This window comes from Chanodichthys erythropterus, chromosome 3 (assembly GCF_024489055.1).
Source record: "Chanodichthys erythropterus isolate Z2021 chromosome 3, ASM2448905v1, whole genome shotgun sequence".
NCBI classification, from domain to species: Eukaryota; Metazoa; Chordata; class Actinopteri; order Cypriniformes; family Xenocyprididae; genus Chanodichthys; species Chanodichthys erythropterus.
Window position 1 is genome coordinate 34,248,742 of NC_090223.1, and position 17,944 is coordinate 34,266,685.

Here is a 17,944-nt window from a genome sequence, read left to right on the forward strand (position 1 = left end):
GAGGAAGGGGTACTCTAGACAGTTTCTGAGGAGAGTGGCGAAAGAGGAGAGAGCAATGGGTGGTAGGAACCAGACCATTCAAAGGAAAATAGTCCCACTGGTGGTCCAATTCTCTAGCACTGCCAAAGGCCTGGCCTTAGGGGTCAGGTGGAATTTTGGCAGGTTGACACAGGACGAGACGCTGGGGGCACGGTACAGGATGGTGGTGGCCTATAAAAGAGGCAGGAACCTTCGGGACATGTTGGTTCACAGTAAATTGGGCCTAACCAACAAAAGCAACAACATAAACAACAATATAAAAACACAGGACACTATGGTGAGTAAAAACTTTGTTAAAGTTTCTTAAAAAATTTGTTAAAATAGTCAACTTGACTACAGTGGTTCAATCTTAATGTTATGAAGTGAAAAGCACCAACTGTGTAACAGAATGACAGGGAAGAGGAAAAAATGCTGAATAAAGTCGTTATTGTTTTGTTTTTGTGCACAAAAAGTATTCTCGTCCCTTCATAACATTAAGGTTGAACCACTGTAGTCCCGTTGGCTATTTTAACAATGTTTTTACTACTTTTCTGGACATTGAATGTGGTAATTTCATTGCTTTCAATGGATGATAAAAAAACCTCTCAGATTTCATCAAAATATCTTAATTTGTGTTCTGAAGATGAACAAAGGTCTTACGGCTGTGGAATGACGTGAGTAATTAATGACAGAAATTTTATTTTTGGGTGAACTAACCCTTTAAGTTAAACATTTAAATATCCTTATTTATTTTTCTATCCTCATAATACATGGGTGCTTGGTTAGTTGCAGTTTATTGCTTTTAGTAATGCCAACCACTGCTTTAGCGTATTCAAATATTAACTAAGTTTAAAGTGGCAAGAAAGGCTAATTTTTGCAGTCTGATCCTGACTGAATGGAAATGAGCATAATTACTGAAGGGCAAAATCTCTTTCTTCACGCATCCAAACACACTATGTCAGTGTTGTCTGGGCTGCAGGTGTGTAATTCCTGTGCAATGTCACAGTGTTAAATGCATAAGCCCTGATCAGTGTGAAGTCTTTCAGCAGAGCTCCATTTTGCCCCAAACAGCAACATCTGATCCCTCTTTACAGGAATGGCACACAGACCTGCAGCCAGATCATCAGTCTGTCAGTGTGCATCAGATCCTTTCCAGCTAGAACTTCATTCTTTTTTACTTAAATTTGAGATCTGCACTTGTATGCTTGACTGTACATCATTAGTTTTCTGACTTCAGGTTTCTCCCCCAGCCCTCATCATCTGCTTCACTCTGGCTTCCACGATTCTCAGCCACCCCAAGGAGTTGTGTGTTGATTGGAGGATCTCCAGTAAATTGTAATATGATTGGTGTAGTGAAGTGAGATGAGAACAACCTGCTGCCAAGTGCAAATGGGTGTCATTATAGCTGTATGCTTAGAGCCAAGCACACACGCACATGCACACATTCTCTATGCTCTATGTTCAGATGTTCAAAAATATTCCTTCATATTTTCGTTTGACTCCACAGGACATAATCCTTATGTATCGGCTTATCTCCCTCTAGCTTACTCTTTACCAGCACCACATTCAGCCAGATCCTGCTGAGAAACCAGGAAAGTATTACAGACTGGATACTTGAAAATGAGAGAAGAAGCCTTATAACTGCTCTGCTGCCTGTCGATAGGCCTGGAGAGCAGGTCTGCATGTCAGGGATTAGGATTACATATTGCCTGTACAAGAAAAGTCCTTTCATCTAAAACACCAAATTTTGTATAAATTAACATTATAACAATTAAATGTAGATGATACAGAAAAACAAGACATGAAATAAAATACGTTAAGACACAGTGGGGTCCTAAAGACTGAGGCCATAGTAAAGATGCTTCTGTTTTGTATTTCTTTTTGCTTTCTAATATGAATTAGTTTATTACAAACTAAGTTGTCTGCATATATTTGAGTAAAATGTTGAATTGAATAATTTGCATGAATTTCAAAATGTCTTAATTTTAGGTGTGTTCACATTTTGCAATTTCAATTTAGCGTGCTTCATTTCCTCTATAGAAACTTTTGTGTTGCTCAACCAGTGCAAAATAAATGTAAACTAATAATAGTGCATAAAATAAAATGTGGCTTGCTATGAGCAATAGATGAGCTTGGTGCTTTGTTTCACTTCACTTATGATTTCACCAAGAAATGTACAATCAAAACTCACGACAGCACAAGCCCGGTCCAGCTTCTCGTCCGCTCACCTCGACGCGTGTCTAATGCTGTTCACATTTTATCAGAGAAGTCACGAGAATATTAACCTTTTCTCTTCTTTTGCTCGCGCTTGTCTCGCTCCCCAGAGGTTGGAGATTTGTGCCGTTTTCCAGGCAACCCGTAACCCGTGTTTTTCCAACCTTCTACTCTGCACTGGAACAGCAGTCAAACCCGTGACTTCCCACCCGTGAACTCATGCTAGATCAATGTACTCTCATGCTGCGTTCCAGGCAGGTTTTTGAGCCCGAAAGTCACGATTTCAAATCACGACTTTGTAGCGTTCCAGGAAAGTCACGGCAAACTGCGTAAAAGTGTAAACAAACCAACATGGCGGACCGTACGCGGCTTTTGCTCATTAATTATTTCTATCGCCAAAGGTGCTTACTCTTTGCTTTTTTAAGGGAAACAGAGAAGGAAAACGGCACATAAGGCAAGAGAAGCTGTATACCTTGCATAAACACGGCATGCGTAGGGGCTGCCATTGTTGTTTCACGGGCTATGTGACGTCAGAACTCGTAACTGGGAGTATATTGATCTAGTACGAGTTCACGGGTGGGAAGTCACGGCTTTGACTGCAGTTCCAGTGCACTTTTACGGGTAGAAGGTTGGAAAAACACGATCAGGTTGCCTGGAACGCAGCATCATTGGGTTCTGACGTCACATAGCCCGCGAAACAACAATGGCAGCCCCTACAGATGCGGTGTTTAAGCAAGTGCACGGAAAAATACAAGGTATAACAGCTTCTCTTGCCGTATGCGCAGTTTTCCTCCTCCGTTTCCCTCAAACAAGCAATGAGAAAGCACCTTTGGCGATAGAAATAATTGTTAATGAGCACAAGCCCCGTACGGTCCGCCGTGTTTATACTCAGCCTGCGTCTCTGTGCATATTATCCATCCTAAATAGTATGTGACACTATAATATTCAATACTATTTATGGCAGATAGGGTGGATAGTATGCACACTGGGATGCAGGGTCAGTCAGTTTGGCGTGACTTGCCTGGAACGCTACAAAGTCGTGAGTCGTGATTTGAAATAGTGACTCACGGGCTCAAAAACCTGCAGCATTAGTATGCTCCAAGTCAACCTTTCTTACTCGTTGTGACAACTATCCTATGCCACTTACACACTATTCATGTGTCAAAGCAGTCGGAGCAACTTTTCTCTATTTATGAATATGAGGAGACATGCACAGGCGAGTGATGCACACCTGGTCTAAAATATAAACACTTAGGCTACGTCCACACGAAGCCAGAACTTACCCTATCCGATCTTTTATTTTTCCTCGTCTCAAGAAATATCTGTGTACACACAAAACCACTGAAAGGACTCAAAACAATGTAGTATACATGCCAGACCAATATGTGGTGCTGTAATTCTGCCAGATACACTTAAACAGCGAATAAGACTTGGAGCATGAGCATAAACCTTGCGCTCTGGGACCCGGTTTAACAAAAATAGCAGTTTCGGCTTCCAAAAACGACAGATCCGTGTGGACGAAACGCCTATCCGTGCGTATCAGAAATGCATGTGGACAGGGCCTTAATAGGCTTACCATACACTAAAAAATGCTGGGTTAAAAACAACCCAAGTTGGGTTGAAAATGGAAAAACCCAGCGATTGGGTTGTTTTAACCCAGCGGTTGGGTTAAATGTTTGCCCAACCTGCTGGGTAGTTTTATTTAAACCAACTATTGTTTAAAAATTGTTATATGGCTAGCTTAAAATGAACCCAAAATAGTTGGGAAATTAAAAACCAGATGCAATTAGAAACAACAATAATAGACAAAAGGTGAATGTTTATTAATAAGCTTTAATATTTTATTAACATAAATGTAATAGTTTAATAGTTTATTAATATACATTTATTAATAAGCAATTTAATAAATGTTTATTGTTTAATAATTATTCATTGAACATTAATAAATGTTAATTTCCAACATACTTTAGGTTAATTTTAATTAAGCAATACAGTAATTTTTAAACATTAGTTGAGTTAAATAAAACTACCCAGCAGGTTGGGCAAACATTTAACCCTACCGCTGGGTTAAAACAACCCGATTGCTGGGTTTGTCCATTTTCAACCCAACTTGGGTTGTTTTTAACCCAGAATCTTTTAGAGTGTAGTGAATCGGGGTAAAACAAAAACAAGTTTTGGAAGAAGGATTGATGATGTATTCAGATGATGATTGAGGGTTGATGATTAATTAAGATTGACTCAGTATTTACATTTTGAACAAAAATAAAGTTACATATAGTGTACCTTTAAAAATCCTATTTATTTTCATGTTTAAACAGAAAAAACATCCCAGGTTTTTAATTGAACCCCACTGTACAGTTAACAGTTAACCAGAAGATTGCTGGTTTGACCCTCATAAGAAGGGAGACATGAGCTATCACCATCTTACCCTTGAGCATGGCACTTAACCCCAGTCTTTTTCCAAGGGACTGTCTCTGCAATAAATTCATGTCATTCTGTAGTGATTTTATGTGAAAGTCCAGCAGATTCTCTTCCATATAGAAAGAAAAGAGCTTGAATTATGAGAATATAGTGAAACTGCGTGAGTTTTAACAGAAAACCGTGGAGAACCCGATGGAAGCGACAGGGTCCATTAGTCTTCCTGGCATCTCAATTATCACATCTCCTCAAAGGTCATGGTGATGCCTTCTGCCCTCATGACAGTTAATGCGCTGACCCTAGGTCAGATCTCAGAGACTTGTGATGGACTGCACACCCACACCTCACTTGCTTTCATTCATTACCTTCATCCCTCTTCTGTTTTCTTTTTTTCTATCCCTTTGTTTCCCTCTTCGGAAGGTTCATGTTAGTTTTGAGTTTGATTGAGAGGCTGGTCGTATATTGATTTAAATGTGAATATAGATTAGATTAAAATGAAACGTCTTGAATACATAAGACAATAAAACTATGATTTAACCCTTATGTCTTGTTGAGATTGAATTTACTATTTTTATGTTTGGGTTCCCAAAGACCACAATATGAATATAATAATTTATAATCATTCTGAAATTAACCTCTAATTTACTTTCATATTTATTTACTAGGATCATGCACTTTTCAGAAATGTGACAGGAATCTGTTCTCAAGATGTTGTTTCTATTTGGAGTTGATTTAAGCCAAACATTGTAAAAATAATAATAATAATAATAATAATAAAAAACATAAAAAAGACATAAGAAAACTCTAGAGTAAAGTGTGTTTGCCTGTTTGAGAATATCAGTGTATGAAAATTCATTGCATTTTTTCATGTTTTATATCTGAGGTCTCTGAGAATCCAGATGTCAGTGATGCATTATTTTACATGACAGTTATTGCTAATATTTTCTCATAAGATTATGAAAAGAAAAGTCCTGAACGTGAACTCAATACTTGAATGTAAAATGAAACTTTGGAGATTTTAACCAGTTCTGTATTGTCATGTCAGTAGTGTTATGGAAATGAACAAAGTGTACTCTTTCTCTTTGTTACATGCACCTAGATATCTCTGTATATTTGACTGATATGTGTGTACCTCAGTTTGGACCCAAATAACAGGCTATAATGTGAACACAATCCAGCAGGGGAAGGGGGAAGCAATACAATTCTGGTTCAGACCAGGCAATAGAACCAAGAAGCGTGAAAGCACCCTCAGATTCATCTTTTCTTTTTGAACTAGTTTAAGGTTTAATATTAAATTTTAAATTTGAGTTGAGGAAACATCCTAGACGAGCTGTTGTAGGCAGTTTTGTCTTTGAGCAGGGATTGCCTATTAATATCTGTTTTTCATACTATCTATGCTCTTTACATTGTGGAGCTTCCTCTGTGATGTATTTAGAGTCTACCTGTGCAAGCTGACCTTTAACCCTGTAACGGCGGTGACATAGATCAGCATGAGTCTGTGAGGCAGTCATATAACAAGCATTTAGAGAGGTAGAGACACATTCACACCGCATACTCCCATAATTGATCATATTTCCTAGAATATTTCTCATTTGTTAACACCACCTACAAAATTGTCAAATTCTCTTGCAGAGTAAATGTGCTTTGTCAACAGCTGAATGTGGCATTTTCAAAATAATCAGCTCTCATTTCTTTATTTTTTGCTTCCGTATCTCTCTCTCCCTCTCTCTCTCTCTGTCGCTGTTTCTGTGCTGTCTGTCAGAATTAGAATTAATGGCTCAGTTTTAGATGTTGATTCAGTCTCAGAATATTAGACTCAGAGACACTCTTACCTCCTCCCTGTCACTTCCTGCGCCAAATCCACTGCTCTGATGAGCAACTTATTTACATTACAGCTGCAGAGGCTTTGTTTCTCTCCCGTACACATACAAGTACACATCCGACCTTGCGCATTACTTCCACGCGTCTGATAGTAACCTATTGTGTGTGACCTTGCAGGCCAGAGACAGCTGCCTGAAGCGCAATCAGCAGACATACACACCACCAAATGACGGAAGGCTACGACCTCACCTCACACTCCACCATCTTTCCATTATACCTCTCTCGCTGTTATCCCATCCCTCCCCTCCTCCACTGCTCTTTGTCCAAAACAATCTTGCACTACATTATGACACCGATGCTGCTCTGTTTCTCTCGCTCTCTGTTTTATTTTTGATTTCAATTTAGTGTTCCATATTGGCACAACAAAAACTACACATTTGTACTGCCAAAAATAAAGTCAAATTAAACCAGTGCAAATTGAGAAAATAAGTATAATTAGCAAATTTAAAAAAATAAATAAATAAAATAACATTCACATATCATAAATGTCAGGGCAAGCTGTCAAATGTGTTTCAAATGCTTTACATTTATACATTATACATTAATTTTGTCTATTATAATATTTGTTGGTCAAAACTATATATATATATATATATATATATATATATATACTCTATCATTCCATTAATTAATTGGAAAACTAAAGATGAAAAATAGGGCTTAATGTGTGAGTAATAAACATACCCCTCTCTCTGGTGTAGATGGAGACTGTATTGTTCTCAGCTTGTCGCCTTCAGGCGTGTCGCACTCTGGTGACTGTAGAAAGGGCTTCAGCAGGTGTGTGGACACAAAAGAAAAATATTGCCTTTAATATCTTTCATTTCAGGAAACAATGCTGCATTAACATAAGCATTAGCTCTATCTAAGCTTCTGTGCTCCAGAGCGCCATGCTGTTTTTTTCTCTACAGTCATTTTCAGCCCCTCTGTGGATATTGTTAGATGAAACAATAACATGCCAGAATGTGTTATACATCACATGCTGGTCTTTGGGCTTTATTGTACAACTCAAGCCAGTGGCATATTTTTCCTCTAAAGAAGCCTCATGAAAATGAAATGCTATAAAGAGGAACGCAGAGAAGCTTTAAAAAAATGTTTGCCTTTTAGCCCTGGTAAATCTATCTATCTATCTATCTATCTATCTATCTATCTATCTATCTATCTATCTATCTATCTATCTATCTATCTATCTATCTATCTATCTATCTATCTATCTATCTATCTATCTATCTATCTATCTATCTATCTATCTATCTATCTATCTATCTATCTATCTATCTATCTATCTATCTATCTATCTATCTATCTATCTAATCTATGTCATGTAGGATGGGTTATTGAGGCTCTTTTCTCCTGTTTCCACAGAGATCCAGATATCAAAGGTGGTGTTAGTAAAGCAGGTGTGTATGTGTGTTTCGCGGTGTAAGAGACACACACAAGCACAGAAACATCGACACAGAGTGAAAGATCTTATCCTCTCCACCCAGGGGGTCTTGTTAGAGGCTAGTCGCGGTGACACAGCAGACTGTGTTACTGTAAAAGTCATCAGTCATAGCACTGTGTGGGTGCAGGAAAAATCTGTCGCTCCATGCAGAAAGCCTGTGCAAAAATCGCATGAATCTCCCCCAGTCATATTCTACATTATCATTTGCGCCTCTCCTCCCATTTCCTGTTGCTATTATTTCCATTTGCCATCCTTCACTATAGCGCTTCTCTGCTTTGTATCCTTTCCTACATCTGACTTTGGTTTGTGTGTGTGTTTGCAAGTGATGAGCAGCCCGCAATCATCATTATGCTGATCAAAGTAATTAGCATGTTCAGTAATGCATGTGTTGAGCGTGTGCAATAAGTCAGATGATAAACTGTCTGTTCGCCCTGAGCTGGAGGCCATTTAAACACATATTCCTGATAAACTCTGGTTTGATGAAGCTCATGCTCTGAAGTTGCACAGCATTGCACTTTTGACCACCACTGGATTTTCATTACCCGAAATTAAAAAAATAATAATAAAAGGGGAGGTCAGTGATTGGTACCAAGTGTTTTTTTGTTTGGTTTTTGTGTGTGTGTGTGTGTGTGTGTGTGTGTGTGTGTGTGTGTGCTTTTGTTTATATTACATTGTGGGGACCAAATGTCCCCATGATGTAATATAAACCTGAGTTCACCTACATCGTGGGGACCAGCCAGCGGTCCCCACAATGTAAATGGGTTTATAAATCATATAGAATGAGTTTTTGTGAAAAAGTAAAAGTTTGCACAGTTTCCTGTGAGGGTTAGGTTTAGGGGTAGGGGCAGGGTAGGGGGATAGAATGTACAGTTTGTTCAGTGTAAAATGCATTGAAGTCTATGGAAAGTCCCCACAATTCACAAAAACAAACATGTGTGTGTGTGTGTGTGTGTGTGTGTGTGTGTGTGTGTGTGTGTGTGTGTGTGTGTGTGTGTGTGTTTTGCAGTGCAATAAAACTGTTTGTTTGGTCACAAATGGTCACCTGTACTTACTATCTGAGTCATGAAAATGAAGATAAAGTAAAACAACAGCCCCAGAAAGTCTGTGTACATTTTGACCATTTTGTTGCCTATTTGGTAAGGAATAACAGTATTTTTTGTTTGTTTTTATAAGGTTCTGTTAGGTATTTGTGTAACTGTGGTATATATGAGATCAGATAAATTTCATTCTACCTCTTAACTAATTTGATAAGTATTAGAATCTTATCATGGGAGGAACAGAATCCAATGGAATCGGATGTTGAAGTAGTGGCTTCAACATCCGTTGTTGACTTTATCCTGTATGATCTTAACCAGTATATCTATCTATCCATCCATCCATCCATCCATCCATCCATCCATCCATCCATCCATCCATCCATCCATCCATCCATCCATCCATCCATCCATCCATCGGTTAATATTTTTCTAAATATATTTATTGAAGATTGAAGTGTTGTTATTTATTATGTTATTGTGCTTTTTGATATGGTTAATAATATACATTTTCTATATGTGAATTATTTCTGAATTGGGGTGGAGACTCAAAAGAAGGATTCAAGAAGTATGTTAGTTCAGTGCTGGTTTCTGAAAGCGTGGGTTATATCAGACAGTCTTTTAAAACAGATGTGACATATGAAATGTTAGCTTTGCATAGAAAATTCATTCTACAGAATGATCAAACATGGTGTCTTGTCACAGCACATCATGGCCTGTCTTCTAAAGGTCACTAACAGATAAAGAAACTAAAATGAGGAGTATTTCATGGGATTTCACACCACTTATTTTGCCTGTGTGTAAGCTCAATGGTGCTTTGAGTGTTTTTATTTTTTTATGCAGTGGTTATTACAATGCAGATTATAGGAGGTCAGGTTTGAAGCGTTGCCATGGAGAGGGGAGTGAGTAATTTCACGTCTCCTTTGGTTTAGCTCACCTGCTTGCCTCCGCTCTGCTGAAGTCAAATAGATTGTGAATCACATTACCAGTGATTTAACCAGAAATGCAGAGCGGTGAGCACTCACTGTCTGGACTGCATCCATATCTCCATCCACTTCCAGAGAGAGAGAGAGCGAGCGAGAGAGAGGCAAGAACCAAGAATGCAAGCACAGCACAAAGCAGTGTGATGCTTAAAGGGAATTAAAATGGAAGCAGATATTGGAGAGGGTAACAACAAATATGAATAAATGTAGAACAAGATGAGAAAAGCGACTTGTGGGAGTCAGAGAGGTGACACAGAGATGTCAGCGTGAGGGACACACACCCCTACGGATGGACCATCTGCTCTATGAGAGAGAAATAGAAATGGATGGAGTTTTGGTTGCAGCTGATTGTGGCCATTTTAAAATAAAAGGAAAGAATCTCTTGTAATATATAACAATACTAACTGGGTCTCTCCCCTCATATCTTAAGCCATGTCACTCAGTTTCCTGGTGGGCATCTCAGTCCCTATATTTTAAACAAATAAATTAATAAATAAATAAATAAAGGCCATTTACTGTCCTATTCTTTCTTCCAAGATTTTAAAGTTCACACACCACTGAAAGCAAAGACAAAGCAAAATAATTCAGGGTTTGTTTTGTTTTCTATTTTTTGACATTTTGATAAAAGCTAAACACTGCCCCCTGTTGATGATTAAACGTTTTTTTATTACATGCTGCCTGTAGGCTTGCAATACAGAAATGTACACTCTAAAAATGCTGGGTTAAAAACAAAGTTGGGTTGAAAATGGACAAACCCATTTTTTTTTAACCCAGAAAGTGGGTTGTTTTAACTCAACGGTTGGGTTAAATGTTTGCCCAACCAGCTGGGTAGTTTTATTTAACCCAAAAGTGTTTAAAAATTACTGTATTGCTCGCTTAAAATGAACCCAAACTATGTTGGAAATGAACATTTATTAATATGTTTAATACATTAACATTTATTAATAAGTTTAATGAATAATAATTAAACAATACACATTTATTGAATTGCTTACTAATAAATGTTCATCTTTTGATTATTATTGTTGCCTCTATAATTATGTGTCTGATTTTTAATTTCCAAACTATTTTGGGTTCACTTTAAGCCAGCCATATAGTCATTTTTAAACAATATTGGGTTAAATAAAACTGCCCAGCAGGTTGGGCAAACATTTAACCCAGCTGCTGAATTTGTCCATTTTCAACCCAACATGGGTTGTTTTTGATCCAGCATTTTTTACAGTGTATATTTACATTTTAAAATAGAAAGGACTTACACACTAGAAGAAAACGTACTATATAGAACCTTAAAGGGTTCTCTCAGGCGCCTAATTTTAAATATCTTTTCCCATCATGGGATCATTTTATGGATTTGATTTTAATTCATTAATTTTTGTTGAATTTTGTCATTTTGTACAATTTTATGAATTAAATAGCTTGCAACATACTTTTTCACTAGGAAAAATAATCTGTTAAACATGAAAGTATTATGCATTATTAGTATTTTTTCTTATACAGAAACTCTTTGGCATTAAGGGTTCTTTAAAATTGAGTCAAGAACCCATATAGGGTTCTATATGGAACCCCATTAAACCTTTTTTTCTAAGAGTGCATCCTATAATCTAGTATCATGTTCCACCATTTCAGCAATAAACAGAGATAGAGACTGAAAGAGTCTAAGGCTGAATTTGGACTAGCATATTACCACATTATGGCAGAAATAGTAAGTAGTATGCTAAGCCTAGCTGCTTTATAATGCCAATGATTTAAGCTCAAAAAAGAAGAAGTTAGCATGAGTGGGGGAAGGAAACATCTTTTTTGCATTTATCACACTCTACAAATATAAATAGCACCTTCTTCCATTAAGCTATTTATAAATATACCTCAAATACTGCAAAGCTTGCTGTCACCACAAATGTATAAGATTTTGTCGGGTCTCAACTAGCAAAATAAAGACAGTTTCTATTTTTGCATGGTGTCGATCTGTTAATCAATTCTTTCAGAGAGAGAGAGACAGAGAGAGAGAGAGAGAGAGAGAGAGAGAGAGAGAATTCCAGCAGGAGCCCTCACCTCTCCATGGAGACAGACATGTGCTCATGGGATCAGAGAGGAGGACGGAGATGAGCCAAGTGGAGCCAAGTCTTCTCAGTGTCACATGACAACCATGGTCACTCAGAAATGCCCTCAGCTGCAACTTGCCTTAAAGCATGGGAAACAGATTTATATTTGCTATAGTACAAAAGAGGACATGGCTTGTTCAGGTCATGTAAATTCACATACATTTATGCATTTGACAGAGATTTTTATTCAAAGCAACTTATGGTGGTTTCAAGGGTAACCAGGGTTAGCTATCACTTGTGTGTGTGTGTGTGTGTGTGTGTGTGTGTGTGTGAGAGAGAGAGAGAGAGAGAGAGGAAAAATATCTATTGGGCGATGTTGTCACAATATTACCTGTTAACCATTGTCTTCATGGCTAACTAAGATTGTAATTAATACAATTATAAACTTACAACTTATAAAATTTATAATGCCATTCACAAAAATACCCTTGTTTTTTAACAGATTTTCAGCTTTTTCTTCAAATCTACCTACAATATATAGCTATGTGGTTCATTTATTTTTTAGTTTATTCAATTATTTGCCTATTTAGTTATTTGTTTTGTCCATTTTTATCTTTTTTAGTGTTGTTATTATTATTATTTTATTATATACAGTGGGTACGGAAAGTATTCAGACCCCCTTAAATTTTTTTTGTTCTTTTGTTATATACTGCAGCCATTTGCTAAAATCATTTAAGTTCATTTTTTTCCTCATTAATGTACACACAGCACCCAATATTGACAGAAAAACACAGAAGCTCACAGACAGAATTGTGGCAAGGCACAGATCTGGCCAAGGTTACAAAAAAAATTCTGCTGCACTTAAGGTTCCTAAGAGCACAGTGGCCTCCATAATCCTTAAATGGAAGATGTTTGGGACGACCAGAACCCTTCCTAGAGCTGGCCGTCCGGCCAAACTGAGCTATCAGGGGAGAAGAGCCTTGGTGAGAGAGGTAAAGAAGAACCCAAAGATCACTGTGGCTGAGCTCCAGAGATGCAGTTGGGAGATGGGAGAAAGTTGTAGAAAGTCACCCATCACTGCAGCCCTCCACCAGTCGAGGCTTTATGGCAGAGTGTCCCGATGGAAGCCTCTCAGTGCAAGACACATGAAAGCCTGCATGGAGTTTGCCAAGATGGTGAGAAATAAGATTCTCCGGTCTGATGAGACCAAGATAACTTTTTGGCCTCAATTCTAAGCGGTATGTGTGGAGAAAACCAGGCACTGCTCATCACCTGTCCAATACAGTCCCAACAGTGAAGCATGGTGGTGGCAGCATCATGCTGTGGGGGTGTTTTTCAGCTGCAGGACGACTGGTTGCAATTGAGGGAAAGATGAATGAGGCCAAGTACAGGGATATCTTGGACGAAAACCTTCTCCAGAGTGCTCAGGACCTCAGACTGGGCCGAAGGTTTACCTTCCAACAAGACAATGACCCTAAGCACACAGCTAAAATAATAATGGAGTGGCTTCACAACAACTCTGTGACTGTTCTTGAATGACCCAGCCAGAGCCCTGACTTAAACCCAATTGAGATCTCTGGAAATCTCTGGAGAGACCTAAAAATGTCTGTCCACCAACGTTTACCATCCAACCTGACAGAACTGGAGAGGATCTGCGAGGAGGAATGGCAGAGGATCCCCAAATCCAGGTGTGAAAAACTTGTTGCATCTTTCCAAAAAAGACTCATGGCTGTATTAGATCAAAAGGGTGCTTCTACTAAATACTGAGCAAAGGGTCTGAATACTTAGGACCATGTGATATTTCAGTTTTTCTTTTTTAATAAATCTGCAAAAATGTCAACAATTCTGTGTTTTTCTGTCAATATGGGGTGCTGTGTGTACATTAATGAGGAAAAAAATGAAAAATTTAAAAAAATTAAATTTTAGCAAATGGCTGCAATATAACAAAGAGTGAAAAATTTAAGGGGGTCTGAATAGCCCCCTATCTTTTGAATGTTATAAACTCTTGTCTGAAGCTAGTGTGATTTTATTGTGTTCACTTGTTTACCCAAGAGCTTACAGCAAAACTGTGAAGAAACTGGATTCAATTTTAGCTTGGAGGACAGCAGAACAGAATATGTAAAATAATGAAGCAACTGCACTGAATTCCATTACATGTTCCCTGCATTCCATCTCACATTCCTTTCATGGATCCTCAAGTGATGATAAAAGGGAAAAAGACCCAGGCCTGTTTTTTATCTCTCCTGCTCTCTCTGCTAAGCAGTTGATTGTTTGTGTGTGTGTGTGTTTGGCCTAGCTGGACCAGAGCCAGCTGTATAGAGCAGGAAAGCCCCAGGGAGCTTCCTTAAACACAGCCTGTACATTGACCCGGTGGCTGGTGGCTATTAATTACACCTCAAGTGATGAGTTCTGACTGAGAACGCTCTGTGCCAGCCGGACTCTGGGCTGGTGAGGTCGCCACAAAGGCATTCTGCCAGCGTAGCTATAACCATTAAGCTTTTTCTCCATCTCACTCATCATTCTATTGCACCCTCTCTTTCTAATGACAGAAATGGGGCAAGGTGTCATGCTAACTTAACCAACTGCATTTCCTTTCACCAAGGATGTAACCGCATATTCAGGTTTTTATTTATGACTTTTCTTTAACACCTAATAGCATTTCAAGTTCATAATATGCTTCAACCACCTTCCATGAATAATGTTAAACATTTTTTTCAGAGGTCTCAGACAACCCAGATGTCTACTTTAAAAACACTACTATGGATCTTTGGCCTCTCAATTGCAATATGTGGTGAAAACATGGAATTGAAAGTTAACTGCGGAAGTTTTCTTTTTTTTTTTTTTTTCTTTTTTTTTTTTTATGTTAGTTGCGTCACTTCACTTCTGCATGGATGAATCTGATGGTTTAAGGACTCCCCATGGTTACCAGTGATCACATACCAGATCAACATATCTGTCATTTTACACCATGATCCACTGACAGTAAGAAGAAAGTGCTGTTGTAACAGAAGCAAGCTAGTTAGATCTGTGTGTGTAAACCTCACTCCCCTGACACTAGAGACTGCAACCTTTAGCATCCTTGCTAGCACACCCGCCTCTCATGCCGGAGACGGCAGTTCAAATCCTGCTTGGAGTGGGTCAAATAGTTAGTAAGTAGCTTTCCAGTTGAAGCAGACGCCAAGGTCATGGGCTTGATTCCCAGAGAAAGCAAGAACTAGGCCTATTTGAATGCAAATATGGCAATGTAATTTGCTTTGACTAAAAGTGTCTGCCAAATGAACAGCCTAAATGTAAAGTAAATATACTGCGTGAGGGCCGGTTCACTCAGAATGTATTTAAAAACAATAGGCAATTTTTTTGGGATGCTGTCTCATCTGTGAAATGCTTAAAACACACAATCTTCTAGAGTGTTTACATGAGGGTTGCCCAATCTTGTTCCTGGAGATCTACCTTCCTGCAAAGCTCAGCTTCAACACTGACCCCAAACACAACTGAACCAGCTAATGAAGATCTTCAGAAGCAATTAATAATTACAGACAGGTGTGTTGGGTAGGGGTTGGATCTGATCTCTGGAAGGTAGATTTCCAGAAACAGGATTGGGCACCCCTTGTTTACATAAACAAACAATGGGATAAAAGCAATGTAATGGGATGCAGAAATGTGTTCTGAGTGAATGGCCACTTAGGAGTAAGACATAAAAATAAATCAAATTTTAAATGTCAAAATAAACATTATTTCTTATTATATATATTATTTATGTTTTAAACATTTTTACCCCCAGCATTTTTTTGCATAGTGCATTCTCAAACACAACCACAACAGAACATGAGGGTTAAGAATCAACCAGTGATAAACCCATACCAGTTGACCGCTAATCAGAATACTGGGGAGAATGTATCCTATTCAGTGGTTTAAGATTGTTCGTCCCTGTTTTTCAGGTACAATAGCCTACATACCTAGAGCTTTTAGTTCTGCTTTCTCTTTGAAAATGACAACACTGTCACTCATTCATTCATGGCATAAGCAAATCCCTTTCATCCATTGACAATTACTCTCTCACTCTCTCTCTCTGGCTAGCATTTTGGCCTCTTTAGCAGTTTCCTCTTCCTGACCATCTGCTGCATGCGGGGTACTCACCTCATCTCCTCAGTGGCAAAGGGAACGGGTCCGAGCAGTTGCCATGGAAACAAAACACCATTGTCAGCAATAAAGTTATCCCAGAACAACTCACACACATACGAATAATGTGAGTGATCGTATCACAGTTAAGAGAGGAAAGCCTCAGCTGGATTTAACACAGCTTCATGGAGTGTGACTCCGGAGAATATGCTCTTCCTTGCTGAAAGGGAAAAGATGAGTGACATTAGACAGAAACTCAAGAACAAAAATACCAAATGGAGAAATAATCTCCAAGAGAGAAAAAGACGTGTCATTCAATTTGCCACAAAACATTGCACACCAGGCACTGCACTGCTTATGCAACCAGGAAATGGCTTAAGTTCTGTTTATGAAGTTTATGGTGAACAAAATCATATAGATTTGTATAAGTTTGGGGTCAGTAAGATATGTTTTTGAAAAAAGTCTAATATTGTGAAGTATTATTTAATGCATCCTTGCTGAATAAAAGTATTAATTTCTTTAAAATAAAAAAATTAAAAATTACTATGGTGAACAGCGAGGAAATCTTGTCTTATTAATTCAAATGTGTATCTTGCAAAGTCAGTCCCTTGGAAACCATTCGGATGTGCATAATATGTCTGATATAACTTCGCCACTGTGTATCTTATAGCATAAACATTAATTAGGGTAAATATTTTAATTAATTAAGATTAATTTAGTGTAAAATATTATAAAATAGATTCTGGAATATATCTTAAAAAGCATACTAAGTGATTTTTTTTTTGAAAATGTAAAAATGCAGAGTTTTCTGTTAGGGTTGTGTTTAAGGGGTTAGGTTTAGGGGATAAACCATACAGTTTGTACAGTATAAAAAACATTATGTCTGCGGAAAGTCCTCATAAAACTTGGAAACCCTTGTATGTGATCTGTCTGTGATGTGGTCAAATGCACAGAATCATTAAATCATTTTCTCTACTGTATGTCCCTTGAATTTTACCCCCAAACCAACATTACTGATACAGATTAATGTTACTGTTTGCTCTCTTTCAGGCGTAAGCTGGTGTCTAATGGTTCCTTCTGAAGAAAGGAAGCAAGTTGCCATTGCAGATGCAGGCAGATAGAGGTGTTAATGAGATAACATCTCAGTCAGTATCAAAACTACTTTTCACACACTGCTGATTGTACAGTAAAACATTCATTTCAGGATGCATTAAACAGAAATAATCCATTTACAAGGTCTGTTATGTGCCGAACACTCATTTTGTTATAGAATGAACATAAAATGATTCAAAAACGAATTATACATTATTATAAAATCACTGTCATCCTAGTTATAATGGCAAATCTATGACTCAATTCATTGCTGAAACTAAGAAAATAACCAGAAGAGCATGTTAACAGTTCCCGACAATCTTTTTCTCATTTTGTGCAAAAAAAAAAAAAAAAGAGTTCCGAATCAAGTTCTGACTTGTGTTATCAAAGAGCAATCTTATCATCAAGAAGCACATCATGTGCTGAAAGAAGTGATAGACTTCACACTCAAATCACTCAAACTCCATTTTAAAAATAGTGTACTGTACACGTCTGTAGTATTTCATGTATTCCCTGTTCCTTCATGTTGTGCAGCACTTCGAGGTACACGCTTCGTGATAGGCTAGCTTTAGTGACCAGCACATAATGGCATGCATTTATAGACAGTACTGGACAGTAGTTATATAACAGTTGGTCAGGATATAGCAGCGGAATCCCATTCACTTCTGCATTCTGACCTGTCTGAGGTCATGTTCTGTGTTCTGT